Below are 12223 nucleotides of genomic sequence, written 5' to 3' on the forward strand. Positions count from 1 at the left end.
TTCCCCAACTTCTGCATGGCTACAATGGGAGATGTTTTGAACCCACCACAACATATTCTAAGAGCTTAATTCTGTGTAGTTTCAATATTTTTGAGTTGTGGTTTTAGATGCAAATCCGTAAAATATTACTTCCATAATCTAAACTTGGTCTGATTAATGTACAATACCAATATCACCTTTAAAGTTACTAAAAATATCATTAATCATAATATGAAAAAAATACTGGGCAGCATACACTTGAGGAGTTCCATTATCTTTCTCATGTCTTAGAATACTCTACTCCTACTTGAAATCAGGGCCGTGCACAGACATTTTGAGGGGCAGTGGCCCAAACCAAAAAAAGGGGGCATTAGGGGGGTGGGTGCTTGTAAATACAAATTATCAAGTTGTTACAAATATACAATTAAAATAAAAGATACCACACTCTGTAATAATTGACTTTATTTGAGATGTTTTGATACGAGTGGGCTCTCCCTCACTCTCTGAGCCTGCTTCTGTGCCATCTTGAATGGAAGTAGGGGAGAATGGGGTAAATTGCCCATGGAGGGCCAATGGTGACTATTCCCTGCCCATGGAGGGTCAACGGTGACTAGCCGTGACTCTGGAGGGTCATCGGGAACCTGACTCAACTCTGGAAGGTCAATGGGAACCTGACTCGACTCTGGAAGGTCAACGGGAACCTCACTCGACTCTGGAAGGTCAACGGGAACCTGACTCGACTCTGGAAGGTCGACTCTGGAAGGTCAACGGGAACCTGACTTGACTCTGGAGGGTCAACAGGAACCTGAGTCGACTCTGGAAGGTCGACTCTGGAAGGTCAACGGGAACCTGACTCGACTCTGGAGGGTCAACGGGAACCTGACTCGACTCTAGAGGGTCAACGGGAACCTGATTTGACTCTGGAAGGTCGACTCTGGAAGGTCGACAGGAACTTGACTCGACTCTGGAGGGTCAACGGGAACCTGACTCGACTCTGGAGGGTCAACGGGAACCTGACTCGACTCTGGAAGTCGACTCTGGAAGGTCAACGGGAACCTGACTCGACTCTGGAGGGTCAACGGGAACCTAACCCGACTCTGGAAGGTCAACGGGAACCTCACTCGACTCTGGAAGGTCAACGGGAACCTGACTCGACTCTGGAAGGTCGACTCTGGAAGGTCAACGGGAACCTGACTTGACTCTGGAGGGTCAACAGGAACCTGAGTCGACTCTGGAAGGTCGACTCTGGAAGGTCAACGGGAACCTGACTCGACTCTGGAGGGTCAACGGGAACCTGACTCGACTCTAGAGGGTCAACGGGAACCTGATTTGACTCTGGAAGGTCGACTCTGGAAGGTCGACGGGAACTTGACTCGACTCTGGAGGGTCAACGGGAACCTGACTCGGCTCTGGAAGGTCGACTCTGGAAGGTCAACGGGAACCTGACTCGACTCTGGAGGGTCAACGGGAACCTGACTCGACTCTGGAAGTCGACTCTGGAAGGTCAACGGGAACCTGACTCGACTCTGGAGGGTCAACGGGAACCTAACCCGAATCTGGAGGATCGACTCTGGAAGGTCAATGGGAACCTGACTCGACTCTGGAGGGTCAACTGGAACCTGACTCGACTCTGGAAGGTTGACTCTGGAGGGTCAACGGGAACCTGACTCAACTCTGGAAGGTCAACGGCAACTTGACTCGACTCTGGAGGGTCAACGGGAACCTGACTCGACTCTGGAAGGTCGACTCTGGAAGGTCAACGGGAACCTGACTCAACTCTGGAAGGTCGACTCTGGAAGGTCAATGGGAACCTGACTCGACTCTGGAAGGTCGACTCTGGAGGGTAAATGGAAACCTGACATGACTCTGGAAGGTCGACTCTGGAGGGTCAACAGGAACCTGACTCAACTCTGGAGGGTCAATGGGATCCTGACTTGACTCTGGAAGGTTGACTCTGGAAAGTCAATGGGATCCTGACTCGACTCTGGAAGGTCAATGGGAACCTGACACGACTCTGGAAAGTCGACTCTGGAAGTTCAATGGGAACCTGACTTGACTCTGGAGGGTCAACGGGAACCTGACTTGACTCTGGAGGGTCAACGCGAACCTGACTTGACTCAGGAAGGTCGACTCTGGAAGGTCAATGGGAACCTGACTCGACTCTGGAAGGTCGACTCTGGAAGGTCAACGGGAACCTGACTCGACTCTAGAAGGTCAACGGGAACCTGACTCAACTCTGGAAGGTCGACTCTGGAAGGTCAACGGAATCTGACTCGACTCTGGAAGGTCGACTCTGGAAGGTCTACGGGAACCTGTCTCGACTCTGGAAGGTCAACGGGAACCTGACACGACTCTGGAAAGTCGACTCTGGAAGGTCAATGGGAACCTGACTTGACTCTGGAGGGTCATCGGGAACCTGACTTGACTCTGGAAGGTCAACAGGAAACTGACTCGACTCTGGAGAGTAAACGGCAACCTGACTTGACTCTGGAGGGTCAATGGGAATCTGACTCGACTCTGGAGGGTCAACAGGAACCTGACTCAACTCTGGAGGGTCAATGGGATCCTGACTTGACTCTGGAAGGTTGACTCTGGAAAGTCAATGGGATCCTGACTCGACTCTGGAAGGTCAATGGGAACCTGACACGACTCTGGAAAGTCGACTCTGGAAGTTCAATGGGAACCTGACTTGACTCTGGAGGGTCAACGGGAACCTGACTTGACTCTGGAAGGTCATCGGGAAACTGACTCGACTCTGGAGAGTAAACGGGAACCTGACTTGACTCTGGAGGGTCAATGGGAATCTGACTCGACTCTGGAGGGTCAACTCTGGAAGGTCAATGGGAACCTGACTCGACTCTGGAAGGTCGACTCTGGATGGTAAACAGGAACCTGACTTGACTCTGGAAGGTTGACTCTGGAGGGTCAACGGGAACCTGACTCGACTCTGGAAGGTCAACGGGAACCTGACTCAACTCTGGAAGGTCGACTCTGGAAGGTCAATGGGAACCTGACTCGACTCTGGAAGGTCGACTCTGGAGGGTAAATGGAAACCTGACATGACTCTGGAAGGTCGACTCTGGAGGGTCAACAGGAACCTGACTCAACTCTGGAGGGTCAATGGGATCCTGACTTGACTCTGGAAGGTTGACTCTGGAAAGTCAATGGGATCCTGACTCGACTCTGGAAGGTCAATGGGAACCTGACACGACTCTGGAAAGTCGACTCTGGAAGTTCAATGGGAACCTGACTTGACTCTGGAGGGTCAACGGGAACCTGACTTGACTCTGGAGGGTCAACGCGAACCTGACTTGACTCAGGAAGGTCGACTCTGGAAGGTCAATGGGAACCTGACTCGACTCTGGAAGGTCGACTCTGGAAGGTCAACGGGAACCTGACTCGACTCTAGAAGGTCAACGGGAACCTGACTCAACTCTGGAAGGTCGACTCTGGAAGGTCAACGGAATCTGACTCGACTCTGGAAGGTCGACTCTGGAAGGTCTACGGGAACCTGTCTCGACTCTGGAAGGTCAACGGGAACCTGACACGACTCTGGAAAGTCGACTCTGGAAGGTCAATGGGAACCTGACTTGACTCTGGAGGGTCATCGGGAACCTGACTTGACTCTGGAAGGTCAACAGGAAACTGACTCGACTCTGGAGAGTAAACGGCAACCTGACTTGACTCTGGAGGGTCAATGGGAATCTGACTCGACTCTGGAGGGTCAACAGGAACCTGACTCAACTCTGGAGGGTCAATGGGATCCTGACTTGACTCTGGAAGGTTGACTCTGGAAAGTCAATGGGATCCTGACTCGACTCTGGAAGGTCAATGGGAACCTGACACGACTCTGGAAAGTCGACTCTGGAAGTTCAATGGGAACCTGACTTGACTCTGGAGGGTCAACGGGAACCTGACTTGACTCTGGAAGGTCATCGGGAAACTGACTCGACTCTGGAGAGTAAACGGGAACCTGACTTGACTCTGGAGGGTCAATGGGAATCTGACTCGACTCTGGAGGGTCAACTCTGGAAGGTCAATGGGAACCTGACTCGACTCTGGAAGGTCGACTCTGGATGGTAAACAGGAACCTGACTTGACTCTGGAAGGTTGACTCTGGAGGGTCAACGGGAACCTGACTCGACTCTGGAAGGTCAACGGGAACCTGACTCAACTCTGGAGGGTCAACGGGATTCTGACTTGACTCTGGAAGGTCGACTCTGGAAGGTCAATGGGATCCTGACTCGACTCTGGAAGGTCAACGGGAACCTGACTCGACTCTGGAAGATCAACGGGAACCTGACTCGACTCTGGAAGGTCAACTCTGGAAGGTCAATGGGAACCTGACTCGACTCTGGAGGGTCAACGCGAACCTGACTTGACTCAGGAAGGTCGACTCTGGAAGGTCAATGGGAACCTGACTCGACTCTGGAAGGTCGACTCTGGAAGGTCAACGGGAACCTGACTCGACTCTAGAAGGTCAACGGGAACCTGACTCAACTCTGGAAGGTCGACTCTGGAAGGTCAACGGAATCTGACTCGACTCTGGAAGGTCGACTCTGGAAGGTCTACGGGAACCTGTCTCGACTCTGGAAGGTCAACGGGAACCTGACACGACTCTGGAAAGTCGACTCTGGAAGGTCAATGGGAACCTGACTTGACTCTGGAGGGTCATCGGGAACCTGACTTGACTCTGGAAGGTCAACAGGAAACTGACTCGACTCTGGAGAGTAAACGGGAACCTGACTTGACTCTGGAGGGTCAATGGGAATCTGACTCGACTCTGGAGGGTCAACTCTAGAAGTTCAATGGGAACCTGACTCGACTCTGGATGGTCGACTCTGGATGGTAAACGGGAACCTGACTTCACTCTGGAAGGTCGACTCAGGAGGGTCAACGGGAACCTGACTCGACTCTGGAAGGTCAACGGGAACCTGACTCAACTCTGGAGGGTCAACGGAATCCTGACTTGACTCTGGAAGGTCGACTCTGGAAGGTCAATGGGATCCTGACTCGACTCTGGAAGGTCAACGGGAACCTGACTCGACTCTGGAAGGTCAACTCTGGAAGGTCAATGGGAACCTGACTTGACTCTGGAGGGTCAACGGGAACCTGACTTGACTCAGGAAGGTCGACTCTGGAAGGTCAATGGGAACCTGACTCGACTCTGGAAGGTCAACGGGAACCTGACTCAACTCTGGAAGGTCGACTCTGGAAGGTCAACGGAACCTGACTCGACTCTGGAAGGTTGACTCTGGAAGGTCTACGGGAACCTGACTCGACTCTGGAAGGTCAATGGGAACCTGACTCAACTCTGGAAGGTGAACTCTGGAAGGTCAATGGGAACCTGACTTGACTCTAGAAGGTCAACGGGAACCTGACTTGACTGTGGAAGGTTGACACTGGAAGGTCAATGGGAACCTGACTTGACTCTGGAAGGTCGACTCTGGAAGGTCAACGGCAACCTGACTGGACTCTGGAAGGTCAACGGGAACCTGACTCAACTCTGGAAGGTCGAATCTGGAAGGTCAATGGGTACCTGACTCGACTCTGGAAGGTCGACTCTGGAAGGTCAACGGGAAACTGACTTGACTCTGGAGGGTAAACGGGAACCTGACTCGACTCTGGAAGGTCAACGGGAACCTGACACGACTCTGGAAAGTCGACTCTGGAAGGTCAATGGGAACCTGACTTGACTCTGGAGGGTCAACGGGAACCTGACTTGACTCTGGAAGGTCAACAGGAAACTGACTCGACTCTTGAGAGTAAACGGGAACCTGACTTGACTCTGGAGGGTCAATGGGAATCTGACTCGACTCTGGAGGGTCAACTCTGGAAGTTCAATGGGAACCTGACTCGACTCTGGATGGTCGACTCTGGATGGTAAACGGGAACCTGACTTCACTCTGGAAGGTCGACTCAGGAGGGTCAACGGGAACCTGACTCGACTCTGGAAGGTCAACGGGAACCTGACTCAACTCTGGAGGGTCAACGGAATCCTGACTTGACTCTGGAAGGTCGACTCTGGAAGGTCAATGGGATCCTGACTCGACTCTGGAAGGTCAACGGAATCCTGACTTGACTCTGGAAAGTCGACTCTGGAAGGTCAATGGGAGCCTGACTCGACTCTGGAAGGTCAACGGGAACCTGACTCGACTCTGGAAGGTCAACTCTGGAAGGTCAATGGGAACCTGACTTGACTCTGGAGGGTCAACGGGAACCTGACTCAACTCTGGAAGGTCGACTCTGGAAGGTCAACGGAACCTGACTCGACTCTGGAAGGTTGACTCTGGAAGGTCTACGGGAACCTGACTCGACTCTGGAAGGTCAATGGGAACCTGACACGACTCTGGAAAGTCGACTCTGGAAGGTCAACGGAACCTGACTCGACTCTGGAAGGTCAACTCTGGAAGTTCAATGGGAACCTGACTCGACTCTGGATGGTCGACTCTGGATGGTAAACGGGAACCTGACTTCACTCTGGAAGGTCGACTCAGGAGGGTCAACGGGAACCTGACTCGACTCTGGAAGGTCAACGGGAACCTGACTCAACTCTGGAGGGTCAACGGAATCCTGACTTGACTCTGGAAGGTCGACTCTGGAAGGTCAATGGGATCCTGACTCGACTCTGGAAGGTCAACGGAATCCTGACTTGACTCTGGAAGGTCGACTCTGGAAGGTCAATGGGATCCTGACTCGACTCTGGAAGGTCAACGGAATCCTGACTTGACTCTGGAAAGTCGACTCTGGAAGGTCAATGGGAGCCTGACTCGACTCTGGAAGGTCAACGGGAACCTGACTCGACTCTGGAAGGTCAACTCTGGAAGGTCAATGGGAACCTGACTTGACTCTGGAGGGTCAACGGGAACCTGACTCAACTCTGGAAGGTCGACTCTGGAAGGTCAACGGAACCTGACTCGACTCTGGAAGGTTGACTCTGGAAGGTCTACGGGAACCTGACTCGACTCTGGAAGGTCAATGGGAACCTGACTCAACTCTGGAAGGTGAACTCTGGAAGGTCAATGGGAACCTGACTTGACTCTGGAAGGTCAACGGGAACCTGACTTGACTGTGGAAGGTTGACACTGGAAGGTCAATGGGAACCTGACTTGACTCTGGAAGGTCGACTCTGGAAGGTCAACGGCAACCTGACTGGACTCTGGAAGGTCAACGGGAACCTGACTCAACTCTGGAAGGTCGAATCTGGAAGGTCAATGGGAACCTGACTCGACTCTGGAAGGTCGACTCTGGAAGGTCAACGGGAAACTGACTTGACTCTGGAGGGTAAACGGGAACCTGACTTGACTCTGGCGGGTCAACGGGAACCTGACTCGACTTTGGAAGGTCGACTCTGGAAGGTCAACAGGAACCTGACTCAACTCTGGAAGGTTGACTTTGGAAGGTCAATGGGAATCTGACTCGACTCTGAAAGGTCAACAGGAACCTGACTCAACAGTGGCTGTTATGCTGTGCAGAGGCGCTGGACAAGCAGCCATCTTGTGCCATGACTCTGGACCTGCGGCTATCTTGGGCAGTGGCGCTGGGCCGTCGGCCATCTTGGGCAGTGGTTCTGGGCTGGTTGCCACCTTGTAATGTGGCGCTGGGCTGGTGGCCATCCTTTGCTGTGGCACTGGGCTGGCGGTCATCTTGTATCGTGACGCTGGGCTGAATCCTAGATTCACCCCTGTGCACGGCTTGTAATGTTCCTTCAAAAAGGAAATCCATAATTTAGTTATATAGCTTTCCTCCAATTCCCTTACATTTACATTTGATTAAAAGTCCCTCTTTACAAAGCATATCATAGGCTTTCTCATCATCAAATAAAACCCCCGCCAATGCATCTTTATTGAGATTTCCTGATATTGGCTTTTAGGCTTAAAACAGCATCCACTGTATTCCAAACAGGCTTAAATACATCATCTCTTCCAGATGTATGTTAAACTCCCCCTAGAGCCATCATTAATTCAAAGATAGTAAAACTGCTTCTAAATTGTCTCCAGGAGGACTGCTTTTCATCATCACATCTGGGTGATGATTCTTGTTCTGAATGTTCATTCAGTCTCACATTTGTGACGTCATCGTACTAAGACCCAACAACATTATCTGGAGTATCCAGAAGGGGGCGCTTAACTGCAAATTTTTAATAGACTAAATGCAGTTTGTTTGTAGAGAACAGTACCTAATCTATATAATAATTATTTATATTTTATTATAATGCTATTAAATTATAATATTAATACAAATATACATACATACATGTGACAACATTGGCTAGAGTAATTAGTAAATTTACAACCTTCATTACAAATGGGTGCATACTGTAGTACTTATATTATTATTTTTTATTATAAATATTTGTAATGCTTCAAATTTTGTCCATATGATGGCGAAATCAATTTGATAAAGAAGAGATTTTTTCCCCAAATTTATTTATTTATTTATTTTTGGATCCTAATCTTCAAAAATTACCTTGTTGTATGATTTATGTCTTTTGAGCTCACCCTTCAGATTATAGAAATGTAGTGTTACTTGTTTAGGATTCAAAATTTTATTTGCTTTTAATTTATGTCATTATTATGTCCTTTTTGAGCAATCTTCTTGTACATATATATTAGACCAAAATGTCAAGTTTGCCTAGGAAATGCAATTATTATACCAGAAAACTCAAAATTGGATTAAAAATGAACAAACTAGGCTATAAATGCTTTGTAATGTAGGCTTGTATTATTATATTATTATATAGCCTAGTGTTTATTTACTGATAGAGAGTCAAAAAGACAAATTCATCAATATTTTATTTATAACAGGGCTTTATTTATTTATAAAATAATAACACACCACAGATCCTGAAGAAACAGTAACAAAAACACAGTGACAGAAATGTCAGAAATAGCGTATGGGTCTGTCACGTGATTAAGGAACAACTTGACCCGAAAGACTCATGAGATGAACTAATCAATTCTCTTTACGTCTCAGACTGCATTGGTTTTAGTGTATGGGGCTGTCACGTGATTATGGAATGACTTGATCCTAAAGACTTTTCAGACAAGAGGTGAGGTGAGTTAATCACAGACTGAAGACCCAGGTAAAAAATTTATTAATATTTTCTGTATCTTATAGCATTTTAGTTTTGTATTGTTTGTAGTGTGATCAACGTTTGCTTAAGTACTATATGTGTTGGGGAAGTAACACAAAATTTTAATTACATTTTGCTAAAATGAACAAAATTAATTAAATGACTCGAAAAAAAGATTCGTCCATTTTGCTGAACGAAACTCAAAAGTCAGAGTCGGTAAAATGATCCGAACTTCCCATCACTACTACATATTGCATATAAATCACCGCAAGAGCTTTCCAGTATATGCGTGCCACTGAGTGATGTCTGTACTTCCAGGTCAGAGAGCACCTGTCTATCAAAAGCTCACTATCCAATCAGAGTAGACCACTGTTAAGCCTGCATTCAGAATCCATGATTGGCAAAAAATAATATTTGAAAAACATTAACAAAGAATGAAGCATATTTGAAGAGCCTGTTAAATTTGTGCGAGTCATTATTATTTATTTTTTTCATTTTCATTTTCAAAATGTAATTAAAATGTTGTGTTACTTCCCTAACACATCTAGTACTTACGCAAACATTGATCACACTACAAACAATACAAAACTAAAATGCTATAAGATACAGAATCAGAATCAGAATGAGCTTTATTGCCAGGTATGTTTACACATACGAGGAATTTGTTTTCGTGACAGAAGCTCCGCAGTACAACAGAATGACAGCGACAGAACATAAAACACATAATAAAAGAATAAAAAATACAAATATGTAGACAGTGAATGACAATATACAAATGACAATTGTAGGCAGGTATATTACAAAGTGAAGTTATGTATGTACATATATATTGTGTGCAAAATTTAAGTGTATACTAAGTATGTGTGTTGTAAATAAATAAAGTGTGTGTGTATATAAAGTGTAGTGTGTTCGCCATTATTGTCAGCTGTTCATAAGATGGATTGCCTGAGGGAAGAAACTGGTCCTGTGTCTGGTCGTTCTAGTGCTCAGTGCTCTGTAGCGTCGACCAGATGGCAACAGTTCAAAGAGGGAGTGTGCTGGATGTGAGGGGTCCAGAGTGATTTTGACAGCCCTTTTTCTCACTCTGGATAAGTACAGTTCTTGAATAGATGGGAGAGTTGAACCGATGATTCGCTCAGCAGTCCGGACTACTCTCTGTAGTCTTCTGAGGTCAGATTTAGAAGCTGAGCTGAACCAGACAGTTACTGAAGTGCAGAGGATGGATTCGATGATGGTGGAGTAGAACTGTTTCAGCAGCTCCTGTGGCAGGTTAAACTTCCTCAGCTGGCGGAGAAAGTACAACCTCTGCTGGGCCTTTTTTACGATGGAGTCAATGTGAATGTCCCACTTCAGGTCCTGAGAGATGGTGGTTCCCAGGAATCTGAATGACTCCACTGCAGTCACAGGGCTGTTCATGATGGTGAGTGGGGGGAGTGCAGGGGGGTTTCTCCTGAAGTCCACGATCATCTCCACTGTTTTGAGCGTGTTGAGCTCCAGGTTGTTGAGACTGCACCAGACAGCCAGCTCTTTTACCTCCTGTCTGTAAGCAGACTCGTCACCGTCCTGAATGAGGCCGATGAGTGTGGTGTCATCTGCAAACTTCAGGAGCTTGACAGAGGGGTCCTTAGATGTGCAATCGTTGGTGTACAGGGAGAAGAGCAGTGGGGAGAGAACACAGCCCTGGGGAGCTCCGGTGCTGATTGTACGGGTGCTGGATGTGTATTTTCCCAGCCTCACTAGCTGCTGCCTGTCTGTCAGGAAGCTGTTGATCCACTGACAGACGGAGGTGGGCACGGAGAGCTGATTTAGTTTGGGCAGGAGGAGGTTTGGGATGATCGTGTTGAAGGCCGAGCTGAAGTCCACAAACAGGATCCTCACATAAGTCCCCGGTCTGTCTAGGTGTTGTAGAACATAATGCAGTCCAATGTTTACTGCATCGTCCACAGACCTGTTTGCTCTGTAGGCAAACTGAAGAGGATCCAGCAAGGGCCCAGTGATGTCCTTCAGGTGGCCCAGCACCAGTTTCTCAAATGACTTCATGACTACAGACGTTAGAGCCACAGGCCTGTAGTCATTTAGTCCTGTAATTTTGGGTTTCTTAGGGATGGGGATGATGGTGGAACGTTTGAGGCATGAAGGGACTTCGCACAGCTCCAGCAATCTGTTGAAGATCTGTGTGAAGATGGGGGCCAGCTGGTCAGCACAGGATTTCAGACAGGCTGGTGTAACACAATCTGGGCCTGGTGCTTTTTTCCTTTTCTGCTTCCGGAAGACCTGGCGCACCGCATCCTCGCTGATCTGAATTGCAGGTGTGGGGGAGAGGGGGGATGCAGGAGGTGAGAATGGTGAGAGTGCTTGATTGGAGAGGTGTTCAGGATGGGTTGCAGGAGCTGTTAATGGTGTGAACGGTAGTTTGGAGAGGCATTCAGGGCTGGTTGCAGGAGTTGTGAAGGGTGTGAATGGTTTTGTGGGGAGGCGTTCAGGGCAGGTGATGGGTGTTCTTTCAAACCTGCAGTAAAACTCGTTCAGATCGTCTGCCAGTCGTTGATTCTCCACAGTGCTGGGGGGTGGTGTCTTGTAATTGGTGATCTTCTTTAGACTTTTCCACACTGATGCGGAGTCGTTGGAAGTGAACTGAGTCCTTATTTTTTCAGAATAATTCATCTTTGCCACTTTGATCTCCTTTTCCAATGTGTATTTAGCCTGTTTATACAAGACATTGTCCCCCTTCACGTAAGCATCTTCTTTGGCCTGACGGAGCTGTCTGAGTTTTGCAGTGAACCACGGTTTGTCATTATTGTAAATTAGTTGAGTCTTTGTAGGAATACACATATCCTCACAGAAACTGATATATGATGTTACGGTCTCTGTGAGTTCATGCAGATCGGTGGCAGCAGCTTCAAAAACACTCCAATCAGTGAGGTCAAAACAAGATTGTAAATCCTGCTCTGCTTCATTAGTCCATCTTTTTACAGTCCTTGATACAGGTTTAGCTGATTTAAGTTTCTGCCTGTAGGACGGTATAAGATGAACCAGAAGGTGATCAGAACGTCCCAAAGCTGCTCGTGGAACAGAGTGATATGCATCCTTTATTGTGGTGTAACAGTGATCCAATATATTACTGTCTCTTGTGGGACATGTAACATGCTGTCTGTATTTTGGCAGTTC

The sequence above is a fragment of the Carassius auratus genome, chromosome 37 (assembly GCF_003368295.1).
Source record: "Carassius auratus strain Wakin chromosome 37, ASM336829v1, whole genome shotgun sequence".
NCBI classification, from domain to species: Eukaryota; Metazoa; Chordata; class Actinopteri; order Cypriniformes; family Cyprinidae; genus Carassius; species Carassius auratus.